Below are 20,235 nucleotides of genomic sequence, written 5' to 3' on the forward strand. Positions count from 1 at the left end.
GATTTTGAAGATGATGATTTCTTGGATGCTTTAGATGAAGATGATCTTTATGAAGAAATCTCTAAACTCAAAATCTGTTTAGAAGAAAAGAATATGATTATAGATACTTTGACATTCCAACTTGCTGAAAGAGAAAAACACAATGAAAAACTAGAATGTGAAATTGTAGGTCTAAGAAAGGATATTGAGAAAACAAAAACTCTCAATCTTAGATTTACTAAAGGATCAGAAACATTAAATGAAATTATCGAAGTGCAGTGTTCTCCTCTGATAAAGACAGGTCTTTGATATACTGAAGAAGCATCTCGAGCACAAAAGTTGTCAACCTCCACTAAAAGCTATGTTGATGCAACAAAGAGCAGTGAACAGTTTGACAATCGTCAGCAAAGGCATAAAGCAGACCACCAGGTAAATCAGGCACAATTTACTTCAAGGATAAATAGAAGCTACAACCAACCTCAGGTAAATCACACTCAATCTGCTTCAAGAATAAATATCAATAGAAACTACAGTCACCAGGTCAATAGATTCGATAATCGCAGGAACTTCTTTAATGTCCAATGTTTTTCATGTCATAACTTTGGACACAAAGCTGCTTAATGTGTTGCTTACAAGACCATCATGACTAGAGAAGCATAAAATCAAAGGAATGTGACAGGGATCATGAAATGGACCTACAATAAATTTTCTCTTCTTGAAAATGAAATAGAATGCTCTATTTGCAACAACTTCAGTCATGAAGAATCTGAATGTAGGAGTGAATTTTGGCAAACATCTCAAAAGGAACAAACTTCATTAAGTCCCAAAATATGGAGAAAGAAAGAATAGCAAACAGAAAGATGTGGTATAGCCTTATATGCAGAAGGACAAGAAGATCAATGGTACATCGACAGTGGATGCTCAAAACACATGACAGGTGACAAAGAAAAACTTCAGTCATATAATGCCTTAGAAAAGAAAAAGAAGGTCTCATTTGGAAATGACACTCCTACTGTCATAAAAGGTAAAGGCTTTGTTCTCTTAAAAGAAAAAGTTAAAGCTGGGAATGTTATGTATGTTGATGGTCTAAATCATAACCTATTGAGTGTCAGTCAAATGTGTGATCAAGGCAATGAAATAGTATTTTGATCAAATAGATGTGTTGTTCGTGAGCTTGATACAGGTGAAACCGTGATCAAAGGTATAAGAACTCCAAACAACTTATACATACTCAAGGGAGGACAACAACAGTGTTATCTAAGCAAAAATGATGAACATTGGCTATGGCACAAAAGATTGGGGCATCTAAGCTTCTCTCAAATAAGAAAAGCATGCAAATTCCAGGTTGTTCATGATCTTCCTGATATCAACATTCCAAAAAATACAATATGCAAATCATGTCAATTTGGTAAGCAAACCAGGTCGCACTCCCTGAAAATGAAGGATTATCTAGTAAGCCTCTTGAACTTGTTCATACTGATTTATGTGGACCATCAAGGAAAAAATCACCTCGTGGAGAATAATACTTTATATTTTTTGTTATTCCCCTATACCAATAGGTGTCATATATCATGATTGACTTGATGAGCTATCATATGTTCATACCTTTACTTGTTGGAAAGGTTTTCCATATTTGTAAAAAATCAAAAATTTTAAAAATGTAAAGAGCGTATACCCTAAAATAAAAATCAAAGGGAAAAAAGAATAAAAAGATGGTCAAAAAATGAAAGAAAATAAACTCCAACAAAAAGAAATACCAGGAAAGTGTGCAAGTCTAAATGACACTACTTTTTCACTTTTGTATAATAAACAATTGTGTGTAGCATGTCACTTATGCCACAATTCATGAATAGTCATGTTATCACCACAAGAAACTCTCCTAGGTTGTATATTAGAGATGCTCGGGAACATTACAAACTCAACAAAATTGTTGGAAAATTGTGGATGAATGGAAGGAATTATGCATATTCAAGCCAGATAACCACTTCTACTATGCTTAACCCCAGACATGGGTGAACACCCTCAGACTATAAGGCTTTAGACCACCAATTACTCACAGTTTGAGGAATGGGTGAAGATGGAGAAGACTGATCACACCAGCAGATGCACAGGACCTTGTGATGGCCAACTGCAACCAGTAAGGAGGTCTGCAAATCTATTTCCTAATGCATAGACAGGATGACAGCTCTCTGGCATTAAAATAACATAAACCTGCATACAAATTCAATGATACATACTAGATTATAACACAGAGGTGGGATGACAACCCCTCTAATGCTAAACATCAAGAACAGATGAAGAATGCATAACAGACACGACCTAGAAAAAAGAAGAAGAAGTGGAAAATGAGCAATTAACAGCAAAAGAAGCTTGTATTAGCTAAAAATGAAGACCAGAAGCTGCAGGTATCACAGTAGTTACAGTCTCCAGAAGTTGAACTTTACATCAAAATAACATTCATCAACCTCTTGCATTCTGTTTCTGGGTATATATGGAGGTTGATTACAAAAATCTGTTATGCTTGTCACACGGAATAAGTCGATCTTGCGGACAAGATAGACCTTCCTAGAATCTAAAGAAGACCTAATGACAAGCAAACCAACCAAACACTATCTTTCTCTAAATACGCTTTTATAAACAAAGGCAAACAAGTGTTTTAGGGCCTACCTTAGGTCCAATGCGAGTTTGTGGAAGCCTTCGCTCCTTCGATCCAAATGAGCTCCTTTGTCACGAATCTGCAAACACAAACAAGCAAACAAATTAAATAGCACCTGAAAATCCAATATCATAAAACATATTTAACATGAAAGTCAAGGAGTTCATGAAACAAATAACATGAGATACTTGTTGAGAAAAATGAGTTTGATTGTATTAATTCAAAAGAAGAAGAACTTTACAACCTGTGCCTTGACGCTGTACAAGCTCCTCCCAGAGTCCAGCAAGAAGTCTCCTCTACTTTGACAAGTTTCACTCACTTCCCAATGAAGCCAAAAAGGTATGTGATCTCTCCTCTTAATCTCAACTAGGAAGTCTTAATTTCACCAGCATTTACCCTCAAAAATGTTCAGCTTCTAACTTCCCTAGCAACCAGCCCAATGCCTGAATTTATAGTGCAATGGAGGGAAGTTACTAGGTCCTCCTTCAAAGGGATAAAGCCCTCCTTCAAAGGGATAGCTCCTCTCATCAAGGGATTAGCTCCTTCTCTTTTGGGATGCATGAACCACCTAAGAGCGGCAAATCCACGTCAAAATTCCTTCTAGAATCATCTAGAATTAACCCAAAGTGAGTTTTTTAGAATAAACTTGCGCCTTTTTGACTTTCACAGGGGTCTGCACCCACCCATTTAGAGACAGAGCAGGCAGGTCCGCAGATTTTGTAAACAGAAGGTGCGGGACCGCAGGTAACAGTGAGAGAAAGTGCGGAACCAGAGTTTCATTGATTTTTAATGTCTTTCTCTTATTTTCAAAGCTTGACTTGAAGATATTTTTGTGTAACAGATTGCCCCCTAAAGTGCGAAGTCTGTAGTAGATGAGGATTTCATTTATCATTTAGGAAGAGTGAAGTACTTTATCATTTCGAGGATCATCTTGTGGAGAGCCCGGTTGGAACCTGTAAAATCATTCAATGCAAGATATATATATGAGATCATATCATCGCTGAGGCAGGCATTCCCATACTCAAATCAAAATTGACTTAGAAAACTAACTACTGTTCTGATACAGGAATGATCTTGTAAAACATCACAAGTATAGACTCATGTGGACACAGTATGGACGCAAACATTTGTTTATGAATAGTCCATTATATAATGAATACAAAATTCCTCGAAGCCTGGATTGTGGAAACTAGATCCAGGGTCTTCATTTCTACTTCCCGAAACAGTACGATTCTATCCATGCGAATGAATGTGTTGATGTCGAACATGGTAGAAACCACTTGATTACCAGTCAATGATGTAAATTGTTAACAAGTGTGAGAGAAACCACCAGTGATGTCAATGGCTCTCAAAGTACCCAGTACAATCCATGAGATGTGAATAAATGTGTTGATGTCGAACATGTCACGGAATCCTTTGATCGAACGTCAATGATGCAAACTGTCGTCAAAGGCGAGAAACCTGCCATTGAGGCATGCAGATACCAAGATACTGACGCTTTCTAGATCATCTTTCTAGATAATGAGCTGAAGTCGATAGAAAGCAATCCGTCGTAGGAAAGCCCACAACACGAAATCATAGATCAAGTTGAAGAAATTTAGTTGCAAGGACTGACTCAGGGATGGTCAAGATGGATGAAAGATATTTTGCAGGTGAATGGCTTATTGGTAGTGACCTCTTGAACACATAACGACACAACAGATGGCTTGGTGACAATTGACCCAATGTAATACCCAGAAACCGACTGAAGACTTTCAATGTGGTTCGATCAACTGTTAGGCAAAGGATTTCCCAACCCAGGTGACTAAAAGTGTCATGTTCAAGAGTGGTTACAAAGTATGACAAACAGGCTCATTTTTCTCTCTTTTCCCCCACCATTTCTGGCAAATACCTCTTTATTTTTTACAAGCTTGAGGAGGATAACATTTGCTTGATTATAAGCTCATCCTTCGGATGAGTCCAACTTAGTTTAAATTCAAACCCTAAGAAGGAGTGGTTCGTTCCTGTTTGTAATTGAACAGGTCCTTTACTGTGAAATTTTAACGAGTCCAGTATAGGAGAAACTCGTCGTTTTTCAATTTTAGAGAGTCTGAAAAAACTTAAGAAGACTCCAAGGTTGACCTTTTTCGTAGATTTGTGTCTCCCAAGCCCGAAAAAGTATAAAATAATACTTGAGAGAACCACTTGATCTTTACGACCAAGGAGTACATTTCGTAATTAGTGTCCCTGATCCGAAAAAGTAAAAAAGCGATCAACGACATGTCGTTTTATAACCAATATCAAATTTGAAACGACAAAAATCCGGCAATCTTTTCATGTTTTTACGGTCAGAAAAGAGTTGTAAGTGGACCGTATTTTAATTCCGTTTTAACGAGTTTAAAAGAAAAACTCGGCGACCTTTTCATGTTTAAGGAGTCAGAAAAGAGCTTAAAGGTGACTCTAAATGTTTTTTCGTCGAAAATGATAGATTTCACCTGAATAATTCGTTATCCTCAACAAAAACGCAAACATTACTCATACCTATTTGAAATGGATAAAAATGTTGCGAAAATACCTTTCCAAAGTGAAATATAAACAAATTTGCAATTTATTTACTCAAAAAACTTATAAAAAGGGCCTTTGTCAATTCATTTTTACCGTTTGAGTTTTGGGTGAGAAAATAGTGCTTTTGTTCAGAAAACTTCCCGTGAAGATTGCGGAAAATCCAACCGTCGAAATCGAACGCCATCTTCTCCAGGTAATCCACATCATCCTACTCTTCATTTTTAACCGTTTCATTTTTTGTTTTAGGCATTCATTTCATTTTTTGGAGGGTTTTTAGGCTTAAAACCCGCGCGTGGGGGCCCGCAGGTGTACCACTGCTGGCCTGCAGACCCCGACTTTTTCTCCATTGGGAAAAAGTCAGGGGTCTGCACCTTCCATGTAGACAAGGTGCGGTCCCACGCACTGTGTCTAACCCGGAGGGTGCGGTCCCCGTCGCAAGGGTTTTTAACCCAAAATTTCTCAAAATTGGCCCAAACAAAATAATTTCTAGCATTCTAATTTATCTTTTTACTTGATGCAGAGAGTACATCATGCTAGATTGGCGTGAACGAGAGCATGAGGACATGGATGCTGCCGCATGGAATCATCAACCTTCGCTTGATGCTTTGAAGGCATGCGGCCTGTACAAATTCTGGGCCATTCCTGGCATGAGGGCTCAGGTGGATTTCTTACAGTGGCTGGTTGACAGATGGAGCATACAGGACCAGTGCTTCTTCATTGGCGGCCACCAGCTCGAAATCGAGCTGGAAGACATATATTTCTTGACTGGTTTGCCTAAGAGAGGTGAAGACTTGACTCTATTTGGGGCTAGGCCAGGTGGCCAGTCTGTCGATAGCCTCCGGCTAGAGTTCTGCAACAGCCAGGCTAGAGACAAAGGGATAGACATGAAAACCATATCCTGTCTTGAACTCATGGTGATCACGTTTACTGTCACCAGACTTTTCGGGAGTGCCGCATTACATATTGCCACCGGATCCCAGATGCGTATGGCAGTTCATTGCTTTTGAGGCACCATCTTCAACTGGTGTGATGCTCTGTTGGCCAATGTGAAAGGCCAACTGACCAGGGCCAAGAACAGACAACTAAAGACCTTTGGTTATGGGACTTTGGTTGTGAGTTTTGGCCTGGAGAGGGTTCCCATGTTGATCCCGCAGCACCTTACTGTTGGATCTGGGCTTCCTCGAGAGCCCAAACTGATGCGATGGGTCACAGTTATGGCCCGTCACCCAGAAGAGAGGACAGAGGTTGCTCGATTCAAACCTGAGTATTTCCAATGGTTGGAAGACGAGGTATTTTCTATTTAGGACTGCCCTTACGCTGGGGTAGATTTTCATGGTGACCCAGACATGCCTCTTCCACCAGGAGAGCAGTGGGATGACTCAGGTAAAATCATTTTCAACATTTTCCTTATTTTAATTTTTATTGTTATTTTTCCATCGTCCCAAAACTGATAGAAAAAGTTTCAAATGCAGATGTGGGTCCACAGCGACCAGCCGCTCTCCGGCCTTACAAGAGGAAACAACCAGTTGCAGCCACGCCAGCTTCACAGGACGAATCAACAAAGGTTTTGGCCGAGTTGGAGGGTCATCTCGAGCGCTTGACAGGAGATATTCCGGAGACCACTATAGATGACATTCCTTGTCGACTTCAGCACTATGTGAATGGGGTCCCAAGACCTTTTAGGAGGTTCCTTTGCAAGGTGGCCCGTGCAGTAGTTTCTTATCGAGATCATCACCAGTGATAGGATGATCGCCTATTGTGGGCGCATATGACATTTTTGTTTTTTGTACTTATCATTTTTGCCGATCATAAGGTGTTTTTCAACCTATGATCGAGGACGATGTATTTTTTGACACACTCCTATATATATACATCACTATTACCTGCTTATCTTGTAAATCATGTTATGGAATGGTTTTAAATTTACATGTATGATTATTGCAAATGTCTACTTAACAATTCAGAAGAAATTGCATCTGCTAATGTATTTAAAGATCTTGGTATATGCGTATATTCAATATAATAAAATTCACGTTCCAAGAGACGCACTCTCAAAAATAATCTTAATAATATTGGATTTCTAATGGCATACACTCTATTAAGCTGTAATACAACGAGTTCAGAATCTAACCTCACTATCAAACTTCGAATCCCAAATGAAATAGATTCAGATAATAACTCAATCACTGCACTATACTCGGCAATGTTGTTCGTTGTTTGACCGAGTCTTACCCCATGCATAGATACTAACTCATCAGAGGGCGAATAGATAACCCAAGCTATGGAAGAAATGTTCCGTGTATTACGACAAGCACCATCAGCGAAACCAATGTATGTTTGGAGAGGCATCGACATCTGCAATATCAAGAGTAAAACCAAGATAATCAGGAATAATGACGAAACAACACTCTCTAAGCTAAGCAAACTGTTTAAACTAAAACACACCAGCTAGAAAGAAAATCTATCCTAACTAAAAATCTCCATACCCATTCTTTAAGCATAATACCTCTTCAAGTAAAGACCATTTCTGGGTTTACCCAAAGAGTCCCCGTCAAAGTCTACCAATTCGTAGGCCCCTTTTGCTAGCTTTCGCTTGATAACATAGGGACCATGCCACATAGGAACGAATTTTCCAGTGCCTAATTTATCATTAGCTTGATCATAAACTAAGACTAAATCTCCTTCCGAAAAATTTCGAGGAGTCACATTTCGATCATACTGAGCTTTCATACGTTTTGCGTGAGTTTCGATTGCCAATGCAGCATCATGTCGATTCTCATCTAATTGCGCCAAGTATAAAAAATGCTCTTCCTCTTCGGAAGTGGCTGGAAGTAACTCGATGGCCATTTGCAGTGATGGGATTTCGCATTCAATGGGTAACACAGCTTCCAGACCATAGACTAGTTGAAAAGGAGTGAACCCTGTTGATGTTTTTACTGAAGTTCGGTACGCCCAAAGCGCTGAAAATAGCAAGTTATGCCAATTCGACCGATGAATCCCAATGATTCGTCAGATCATGATGACTAAAAATTTGTTGATGGATTCAACCAGACCATTAGCTTGTGGATAATAACGGGTTGAACTATCGTGACGCAAACCAAGCTGGCCTGTAAGTTCGGTCATCATAATGTTTCGAAAATGACGCCCATGATCAGTGATTATTGCTTGTGGGACACCAAACCTAGCAATTATATGATTGAACACGAAAATTGCGGTTGTCTTGCCGTCTGCCTCAAATGTAGGCATCGCCTCGGCCCACTTGGTAAAATAATCTACCGCAAGGATGATATACGCATGCCCCCCAGCCGAGTGAGGGTTACATGTAATAAAGTCGATACCCCATTTGGAAAAATGACCAACGGAAATTATAGGGTGGAGAGGAGCAGGTGGAGCGCACATCTTTCGATCAAAAATTTGGCAGTTGTGGCATTTTCAGACCGCAGTAATACAATCTTTAAACAAAGATGGCTAGAAGTAGCCAGTGTGCAATATCTTTTGGGCTGTGGCATACCCAGACATATGACCGCCACACGCTCCAGAGTGACAGTCATTTAGAACCCTTTCAGCTTCCTCGTGAGTTAAGCAACGTCAAAAAATAGAGTCCGCCCCACGGCGATAAAGAGTATCTCCAATAATCATGTATTTTTGGGACTGGAATCGTATTTTCTAGCGTTCTGACCTTGAAATTTCCGGCTGAAAGGATTGGGTCTGGAGATAAATGATGATATCCCCATACCATGGATCTAAAGTGCTGATTAGAAACAAGGATTCGTCCGCAATGGGCTCCTCCGCCACAGTTTCCGTGTCAGCACGCGAGAAGTAACTCCGTAAAAACTAAAGATTTCTTAGACTTGGATTTCTCAAATTCCAAGTCGAACTCCTACAGGATGACAATCCATTTAGAGTACTTGCCCCCTAGCAATTGCTTGATCAAAATGTAGATCATAGGGTTACAATCCGAAATCACTGTAGTTTTACGTAGTAAAATGTAGTGACGAAAACGTTGGACAGCTTGAACAGCTGCCAATGCCAACTTCTCCACATGTGAGTATTTTAGCTCAGTTGGATTTAAAGTTCGACTAAGGTAATATATCACATGCTCAGTTCCAAATTCATCTTCCTGAACTAAGACCATTCCAATGGTGGAGTGAGAGGCGGCGAGATACAAGAAGTAATCATGGTTGTAGTTGGGAGGATGCAATAACGGTGCATGGGTCAACGCGTGTTTGAGTGCATCAAAATATTTTTGAGCTATCTCATCCCAATAGAATGGAGTATTTTGTTTCAACAACTGGGTAAAACCCTTTGTAACCTCAACATAGTTAGGAATGAATCGTCGTAAAAAGTTTGCTTTCCCTTGCAAACTTTGGAGTTGGCGAAGACTCGAAGGAGGAGGCAATTTGACAATAGCTTCGACCTTCGAGGGATCGACACGAATGCCGACTTTTGAAACTACAAACCCCAACAATTGACCCGTTTCTATACAGAAGACACATTTGTGTGGGTTCAACCGAATCCGATAATGCCTACACCTCATAAATATTGCTCGTAAATGGACAAGGTGATCAACTCGATGTAATGAATGAGCAGGCAAGTCATCGAGATAGGGTTGCACAATGTGCTTGATGTCATGAATTGCATAAGACATGGCCCTTTGAAAATTTGATCCGGCATTCTTGAGCCCAAAATGTAACTTGCAATAAGCAAATGTCCCCCATGGACAAATGAAAGTCGTTTTTGGTTGATCGGCAGGTAGAATGTTGATTTGATTGTATCCGGAAAAACCATCCATGAAGGAGAATACTTCGCTGCCGGCACAATCATCAATGATTTGATCGATATAGGGAGTTGGGTAATTGTCCTTTGGACAGGCTCGATTGATGTCCCTATAATCGATACATATTCTTATTGTTCCCTGCTTTTTGTTACCCGGAACAATGTTCGATACCCAATCCGTTAATGGGATCAGATAAATGAAACCTACTTTGAGTAATTTTTCAACTTCTGCTTTAATTGCAGCAGCTTTTCTTGGGTGAATCTGACGCAAACGTTGCCGGACGGGTTTAGCGTCCGGGTAAGTCTTGATCTCATGAATAACAATCGCGGGATCAATTCCTGGCATTTCCTCATAGGACCAGGCAAACACGTCGCGAAATTCTTGAAATAGGGCCTTATATATTTGAATTTCGTCGTCTGTACAGGAGGCACCTATATGAATGTTCTCAACAATTCCAGGCTTAACCGAAATGTCAATACGAATAGTTCGAGAGATGTTTCCCAAATTTAACTCTGAATCGGGATGTTTCATTGGATTCTGAGGTTCCTTAACATATTCAGTTGTAATAATTGATGAAAAATCATTTTCAAAATGATCATTCTCGGGTAAAAACGAAGATCTGTGATGGAGATCTTCCCATGGTAAATCATCTACACATAGGATTTCACGAATTTGCTCATCAGAGTGAACAAGTTCAGAAAACATGATCGAATTTGAGCTTGATGTGAAAAGTGATTCTTCACGGACCACATTCATTAGGTCAATTTCGGTTGAAAATGGGTCGGTAAACGATTGCACGGCCTCATACGCAATTTCATATGGACTCAAAGGCATGACATCACCAAATGAGTCTATCTCAGATTCAGAAGGAATGATCCAAGGATCATCATAAACAATGGTGTCTGACGTAATCATATGAATGGTTGCAAATGAAGACGATGCGTTGATCGAAGGAAAAGGAAAAGTTCCCAGTAAACCGGAATCTTTAACTAGTCCTACTCCAACATCCTTATACGGGATAGTCATTTTACCGACATGTTGAATACTTTCAGAAGAGGCTGGGTCGGATGAAAAGTAAGCCAGCTGGTCTATTGTTACGATCTTTCCATTATGAGGAAAATTTATAACCCGAAAGACCGATGAAACGACCGGTGTCATAGCATAAGACCAACTTCGACCCAAGAGAAGGTTGTAATCTAGAGGGGCATCAACCACCTCCACATCTAGATTAACGGTTTTTCCTTCAACCCCTATAGGAAAATCCTGTAGAATGCCAAAAGGATGAAACCCACAGCCATCAAAGGCCTTTAGAATCGTCGGGGATTAATTTAGCGAAGGAGAACTAAGCGATCTCCAACACTGTATTGACATAATACACGTTGAGGCTCCCTCATCAATTACAGTCCGATGAATAGGCATGTTTTTTACTATCACTGGAATCTGGAAAGCCATTTGATGAGGTAAGCGTGGTGTACTATTTTCTAGATCGAAAATCATTAGGTTCGAGTCCTGAATGTCAACAGCTCCTATAGCCGACAAAAGTAATTTACGCTGTGCTGGACATGATTGCAGCACCTCCCAAGCCGACATTGCTGAGGGTGAAACAGCTAAATCCTCAACAATGTTATAGTTCTGAGCCACTCTCGCATGTGGATTGAAAGCTGACTTTCGAAGTATATCCTTGGCGGGCGGTTTGATTACCAAGTCTGGATTAGGTTTCTCGATCTGTAGTGGATCGGAACCGGGAGCTGAGGTTGATGGATTAGAATGAGAAGATTCTGCTTCTTTACCATCAACAGGACTTTTACTACCATAATCTTGTGATCGAGTCGCAATCCTAACATGGGACATCATTAGTATGGGTTCTTCATTGGCATTTGAGGAAGAACCTATCATCTTACTGTCTTGAGCTGGAAAAGGATCCTTCAAAACAGTAGGCGTTTGGGAACCTTTGGCAATCTTCGCAACCTCTGCACGATGAGGGCAATCTCTTGTAAAATGTTCATCGTCACAAATGGGACAAGGATAACGAGGTTTGCGTTTTTCATCATTGGATTCCGATTTTTGAAGTTTCTCCTTTGAATTTTTGTCCATTTTATTCTTCTTCTTTCCTTTCTTCTTTCCACCGGATTTTGATTTGGCTGCAGATGACTCTACAACGTGAATATCGGCAGAAATCTCTGCAGAAGAATCTCCTGTCGGGGAATCAGGCAAGGTTATGATAGGAGAAGAATTCTTGGAAGACTTATTCTTACTTTTAGTGTTAACCGTATCAATCATACCATCAGCGACATGAGATCCCGAAGGAGCTGCAACGATTTGATTTTGCTTGGGAAGATCGGGGATTTTCTCGTGTAACGTACCTAACTGAGTATAGACCAAGTCAAGGTACTGTTCTTGAGCAATTACTTGCTCCTCAGTAACAACTCCGGCTTTAGCTACATCTTCAGCAATCTTTGGCAACAAAGATTTTACAAACCACTCAGCCAAGATCTGATCTGGAATAAAAACCTTCACTAGACGCCGTTGACGTCTCCACTCATGAATATGATCTGAAATGTAAGTGGACGTCGATTGTTTTAACGAAGTTAACAATTCTGTGCCATTGTCACATCGGACTGGCAACTGAAAATGAGTTAAAAACGAGGTAGCTAACTGACTAAAATTATAAAAAGTGCCTCGTGGTAACTCAATGTACCACTTGGCCGCCAGACCAATTAGAGTGCGCTGGAAAAGTCTTAGACGGATTGAATCATCTGACATGGAGTTAGACGCACACCAGAGGTGGTAAGTCATCACATGGTTCGACGGGTCCTCTCCTTATTTACTTTCGAACTTAGGAATGTCACTAGGAAACTTATTCGGCATTGGCGGCCAAAATGGAAGATAATTAATGGGATCGTTCGTTAGGCACGACAAGTCAGGCAAGTCCAAAGTTGCGATAAATGGTAACTGATGATTAGGGTCCCTAAAACTCTGGGTCATGAGACCAGCCCCAGGAGGAGGATATCCAGGATAACTAGGAATAGGAATTGCATTTGGGATATTGTATCCTCCCAGAAAACCAGGATTAACCAGACCGTACTGGGGTTGCTGAGGTTGTTGATATGTGTACCCAGGGTACGGTTGATACTGATAGACTGGCTGCTGCACAGCAGGACCGAATTGGTACTGTCCCTGGTACGGTTGATAAGTAAATTATGGTTGACTTGTGACAACCGTACTTGAACCAGGTTGTCCTACAGGCATCTGAACCAAAGTTTGAATCGTAGATCCAAACGGTGGTAAAGATGTCTGAGGAGTAGATACAGGAACAGTAGAAACCGGAGCTGTTGATACTCCAGAAGTAGGTGGGGTAGATTGAACAGATGTTGCGGCAGTTGTAGCAGTCGTTTGAGGCGGAGTATGAGGCATACTAGGCCCAGGCTGAGAAACTACCGGAGGTACAGAAGTTTGAATGTTAGACTGGATTGGTTGCTGGGGTGTACCAGAAACTAAGGGTTGTCCAGTTTGAGATGACAACTGTACATTTGGCTGCAACACCTGTTGAGTTTGTGATGGATCCCACACTATATTCATTCCGAGGTACGGATCCATAACAGGTTGAGTATATTGAGGACCATAACCGGGTTGAGGGTAGGATTGATAATTTAAAGGTACATTTCCCGTTCCTTGAACATACGTTTTATCGGAGGGTGGTTGGAAACCTTGGTTCGAGTACTGACCTTGGGGTTGATACCCTTGAGGCACGTACTGATACTGGGGTTGACCTTGAGGTATAAATTGATACTGGGGTTGACCTTGGGGTACATATTGAGTCTGAGGTTGACCTTGAGGAACGTACTGTCCCGTAGGTATATACTGTCCTTGAGGTTGCCCCCCAGACGCAAATTGAGAACCTTGAGGTTACCCCCTAGGTGATAATTGAGGCTGCCCCCCAGGCGGTAACTGGCCACCTTGAGGTTGAGGATTGGGAATAGAACCTGACATCATGAGAATATCTTCTACGCTCAACGGTTTAGTACCATTGCTTCCAGTTAATAACCCTTGCTCAATGGGTTGAGGAGATGCTCCCGAAAAAGTACCAGAAAGTGACTAATACCTAGAGGGAACAGAAGGACCGCCGTACAATAAGGATTCCGGGCGATTGAGTAAACATGGACGACTGTCTTGACATATTTAACAGAGGATAATAACCTCTAGGTGTTGGGTGATAAGGAACACGAGGTGGTGAAAAACTTAAACCTGGGTTTTCTAAGAAATTAGTCAAAGAAAGATACCAAGTACTGCTCCTAGGTGGACTGTAAAAAATTGATTCACGCTCCCTTAGCTCAATAACAGGCTGATTTTCAGGGATAGGGATGCCTACTTCTTCTTCCGGAGTAGCAAGTTCTTAAACAGTATAAGTCCAGAAGGAAGATCTTGGGTGATTACTCTTTCTACCCTAGGTGAACCAGGACCACTAGAAGCTGAAGAAGCAAACCCCGATGTCGGAGTAGCAGCAAATTCACTTTCAGGTTTGGATATTTCAGGTTCCTCACCTATATCACTAGTAGACGAAAAGCAACCAGTAACTTCGGAAACAGACACTGACTGCGGATTATAATCTGCTACTAACGCTTGAAAATCAGGATGTACCACCAAAGAAGACTCTCCTTCTTCAGGTGACCCAACTCTACTGTCTTTAGGAGTTACGAGGACTTTCAAGCCTTCAAGCTGGCTCGGTGAAAACTCAGGAGGTTCGTCCCAAAGTCTATGGGACTTCCTCGGTAATTCAGCCACGGTTAAAAACTTTTAACTACTTCACACGCAAACAAAGTAAAATCTCAATGAAAACCACCTAAAGCATCTAAAGAACCAAACAAATTCGAATCACACGCCTAAAGAATCTAGGAGATCAAACACACACAAAGAGTAACTTTCCGTACTAAAAACACTAGTTGGTGATAAAATCCAACGTCGCAGAGTTCAATACAGAAATGGCGGTTGGAACAGTTACCCCGGCAACCTGCTTAATGAATAGACTGGCACAAGTTCCTCCACTTAACCATCTTGAGTGAAGAGAACCTCCCAGAAAATCCAAGTGAGTCTAGCCGACGTCTGCTCCAGGTACAGTGGGATCTTCCCACCATTGTCACCTCAGGAAGAATCCTAAGGAATATGGCCACTAAGGTTACCAACTGAAACAAATATACCTGGGGGAACAGTCTACGATCTGATACGCACGCAAGGGCAGAGTAGCAAGCTCAATCCCCTTGAAGGCTCCTTGACATAATCCAAGGTTTACCAATAAGTGACCTCAGGCTCCTTGACAATGGTTAATCTGAGGTTTACCATTTTTAATACGTGAATATCTGGCGTCGTTCCCAATGAGGAAGGATTGATTCCCACACTGGTTCGGACACGATCTCGTGCTTCTCCTTTAAGAGGAGCTTTCCCAGGGCATAAATGCAACAATTGGATTTCTTCCCTACCACAAGATACAACTACTTGTTTGTTTTTACTGTCTTGGAGAGTTAATTACTCTCCTACTCCAAGACACTAGCCTAAGCTAAGTTGGTGTATCAGAGCCCTAGAAATAAAAATGTTGCTAGATGAATTTTACTTTAAGCGTTATTTTTTATTGTTTTTTGTTTAAGTCAAAAGGTGCGGAGATGAAACTCGTGGTATGAAGACTCGACTCAAAATCACTAAAAATGCACCTAAGATGATTTAAACAATCTTTTCTCTTCGATGAACTTCTAGCTAAGAAAGAGTTTGAGAATGCAAATACTTTATAAACACAAATCCTTCTTAACAAACAAATTAAAAGAAGAGCTTTTGTCCTTTCCAATGCACGTAAAACGAAACAACTAGTTATTTCACAAAAATTTCCCTTTGTCATTTCAAAGCACTCAACCACTACAAAAACAAACTTTTTTCCAAAAGAGATTTTTTTTTTTTTTTTTTATAAAACACTCAAATCTATGGAAATGACTAACTTTGAGATCTATAAATTATAAAAACCTATTTGAAGTCAAAGCCTACAAGATGTTTTTTTAAGGATGTTTTACTTAGCTAGATGTAAGCTAAGGACCAATTTATGCAGAATCACAAATCAGTCAAGAACAACCAATTTTGTTTTCTTTTTTAAAAATGAAAATCCAAACTTTTAAACACAAGCTTTTCGAAGTTTTGTAAAGAGAAAACACAAAGCGGATTCCTCAACAAGGGGAGATTTCAAAAATGGTCAGACTCATAAGAAGGCTGGTAGACACCAAGGTGATCTGAGGTCCCTTCAGCTTCTAAGATTAGAGCCACTACAAGACCAAAATGAAAAACAAACCCAACAAGAAAAACTCCTAGGAATTTCACCTAAAACCCTAACACTAATGAAATCAACCTAAGGAAAGCTTCTGACAGGTTATATGCAGGTCTGGGCAGTAGATAATAACTTCTAAACAAAAACTAAGCTAACTAACAGAGGAAATCTTAGGTTTTTCAAAATTTTGACAGGGTTCGCAGACCCACAGTTAACACAGGTGCGGTACCGCTCTCTGCTAAAAGCAAAGGTGCGGATAGGTACGCACTGTGTCAAAAGGCTAGGGTGTGGTCCTCTCCCAAAGCTATGAAAAATGAAAAATAACCCTGGATCTATAAACTCTACCCAATTTTACACACAACAAGCCAAAAACAGAAACAAAAACACAGTTTCTCAGGTCAAAGTAAAAACAAGGAAAAAATCAAGTCCCCAGCGGAGTCGCCATTTTGTCTCACGGAATAAGTCGATCTTGCGGACAAGATAGACCTTCCTAGAATCTAAAGAAGACCTAATGACAAGCAAACCAACCAGACACTATCTTTCTCTAAATACACTTTTATAAACAGAGGCAAACAAGTGTTTTAGGGCCTACCTTAGGTCCAATGCGAGTTTGTGGAAGCCTTCGCTCTTTCAATCCAAATGAGCTCCTTTGTCACGAATCTGCAAACACAAACAAGCAAACAAATTAAATAGAACCTGAAAAGCCAATATCATAAAACATATTTAACATGAAAGTCAAGGAGTTCATGAAACAAATAACATGAGATACTTGTTGAGAAAAATGAGTTTGATTGTATTAATTCAAAAGAAGAAGAACTTTACAACCTGTGCCTTGACGCTACACAACCTCCTCCCAGGGTCCAGCAAGAAGTCTCCTCTACTTTGACAAGTTTCACTCACTTCCCAATGAAGCCAAAAAGGTATGTGATCTCTCCTCTTAAGCTCAACTAGGAAGTCTTAATTTCACCAGCATTTACCCTAAAAATTGTTTAGCTTATAACCTCCCTAGCAACCAGCCCAATGCCTGAATTTATAGTGCAATGGAGGGAAGTTACTAGGTCCTCCTTCAAAGGGATAAAGCCCTCCTTCAAAGGGATAGCTCCTCTCATCAAGGGATTAGCTCCTTCTCTTTTGGGATGCATGAACCACCTAAGAGCGGCAAATCCACATCAAAATTCCTTCTAGAATCATCTAGAATTAACCCAAAGTGAGTTTTTTAGAATAAACTTGCGCCTTTTTGACTTTCACAGGGGTCTGCACCCACCCCTTTAGAGACAGAGCGGGCAGGTCCGCAGCTTTTGTAAACAGAAGGTGCGGGACCGTAGGTAACAGTGAGAGAAAGTGTAGAACCAGAGTTTCGTTGATTTTTAATGTCTTTCTCTTATTTTCAAAGCTTGACTTGAAGAGCTGAGGTTTGAGACTTGCTTAGGAGGACAGTACAAGTGATGGTAGACCCATACCCACTGCAAATAATAATGGTGATGATATTTTTGTGTAACAGATTGCCCCCTAAAGTGCGAAGTCTGTATTACACGAGGATTTGATTTATCATTTAGGAAGAGTGAAGTACTTTAGCATTTCGAGGATCATCTTGTGGAGAGCCCGGTTGGAACCTGTAAAAACATTCAATGCAAGATATATATATGAGATCATATCATCGCTGAGGTAGGCATTCCCATACTCAGATCAAAATTGACTTAGAAAACTAACTACTGTTCTGATACAGGAATGATCTTGTAAAACATCACAAGTATAGACTCATGTGGACACAGTATGGATGCAGCCATCTATTTATGAATAGTCCATTATATAATGAATACAAAATTCCTCGCAGCCTGGATTGTGGAAACTAGATCCAGGGTCTTCATTTCTACTTCTCGAAACAGTACGATTCTATCCATGCGAATGAATGTGTTGATGTCGAACATGGTAGAAACCACTTGATTACCAGTCAATGATGTAAACTGTTAACAAGTGTGAGAGAAACCACCAGTGATGTCAATGGCTCTAAAAGTACCCAGTAATTGAAATTTTAACGAGTCCAGTATAGGAGAAACTCGGCGTTTTTCAATTTTAGAGAGTCTGAAAAAACTTAAGAAGGCTCCAAGGTTGACCTTTTTCGTAAATTTGTGTCTCCCAAGCCTGAAAAAGTATAAAATAATACTTGAGAGAACCGCTTGATCTTTACAACCAAGGAGTACTTTTCGTAATTAGTGTCCCTGATCTGCAAAAGTAAAAAAGCGATCAACGACATGTCGTTTTATAACCAATATCGAATTTGAAACGACAAAAATCTGGCAATTTTTTCATGTTTTTACGGTCAGAAAAGAGTTGTAAGTGGACCGTCTTTTAATTCTGTTTTAATGAGTTTAAAAGAAAAACTCGGCAACCTTTTCATGTTTTAGGAGTTAGAAAAGAGCTTAAAGGTGACTCTAAATGTTTTTTCGCCGAAAATGATAGATTTCACCTGAATAATCCGTTATCCGGAACAAAAACGCAAACATTACTCATACCTGTTTGAAATTGATAAAAATGTCGCAAAAATACCTTTCCAAAGTGAAACATAAACAAATTTGCAATTTATTTACTCAAAAAACTTATAAAAAGGGCCTTTGTCAATTCATTTTTACCATTTGAGTTTTGGGTGAGAAAATAGTGCTTTTGTTCAGAAAACGTCCTGTGAAGATTACGGAAAATCCAACCGTCGGAATCGAACGCTGTCTTCTCCAGGTAATCCACATCATCCTAATCTTCATTTTTAACCGTTTCATTTTTTGTTTTAGGCATTCATTTCATTTTTTGGAGGGTTTTTAGGCTTAAAACCCGCGTGCGGGGGCCCGCAGGTGTACCACTGCTGGCCTGCGGACCTTGATTTTTTCTCCATTGGGAAAAATTTAGGGGTCCGCACCTTCCATGTAGACAAGGTGCGGTCCCACGCACTATGTCTAACCTGGAGGGTGCGGTCCCCGCCGCAAGGGTTTTTAACCCAAAATTTCTCAAAATTGGCCCAAACAAAATAATTTCTGGCATTCTAATTTATCTTTTTACTTGATGGAGAGAGTACATCATGCTAGATTGGCGTGAACGAGAGCATGAGGACATGGATGCTGCCGCATGGAATCATCAACCTTCGCTTGATTCTTTAAAGGCGTGCGGCCTGTACAAATTCTGGGCCATTCCTGGCATGAGGGCTCAGGTGGATTTCTTACAGTGGCTGGTTGACAGATGGAGTATACAAGACCAGTGCTTCTTCATTGGCGGCCACTGGCTCGAAATCGAGCCGGCAGACATATATTTCTTGACTGGTTTGCCTAAGAGAGGTGAAGACTTGACTCTATTCAGGGCTAGGCCAGGTGGCCAGTCTGTCGATAGCCTCCGGCTAGAGTTCTGCAACAGCTAGGCTAGAGAAAAAGGGATAGACATAAAAACCATATCCCATCCTGAACTCATGGTGATCGCGTTTACTGTCACCAGACTTTGCGGGAGTGTCTCATTACATATTGCCACCGGATCCCAGATGCATATGGCAGTTCATTTCTTTCGAGGCACCATCTTCAACTGGTGCGATGCTGTGTTGGCCAATGTGAAAGGCCAACTGACCAGGGCCAAGAACGGACAACTAAAGACCTTTGGTTATGTGGCTTTGGTTGTGAGTTTAGGCCTGGAGCGGGTTCCCATGTTGATCCCGCAGCACCTTACTGTTGGAGCTGGGCTCCTCGAGAGCCCAAACTGATGCGATGGGTCACAGTTATGGCCCGTCACCCAGACGAGAGGATAGAGGTTGCTCGATTCAAACCTGAGTATTTCCAATGGTTGGAAAACCAGATCTTTTCTATTCAGGACTTCCCTTATGCTGGGGTATATTTTTGTGGTGACCCAGACATGGCCCTTCCATTAGGAGAGCAGTGGAATGACTCAGGTAAAATCATTTTCAACATTTTCCTTATTTTAATTTTTATTGTTATTTTTCCATCGTCC

This window comes from Pinus tabuliformis, chromosome J (genome assembly GCF_031772625.1).
Source record: "Pinus tabuliformis cultivar Carrire ecotype Pingquan chromosome J, CPIR1, whole genome shotgun sequence".
Taxonomy (NCBI): Eukaryota; Viridiplantae; Streptophyta; class Pinopsida; order Pinales; family Pinaceae; genus Pinus; species Pinus tabuliformis.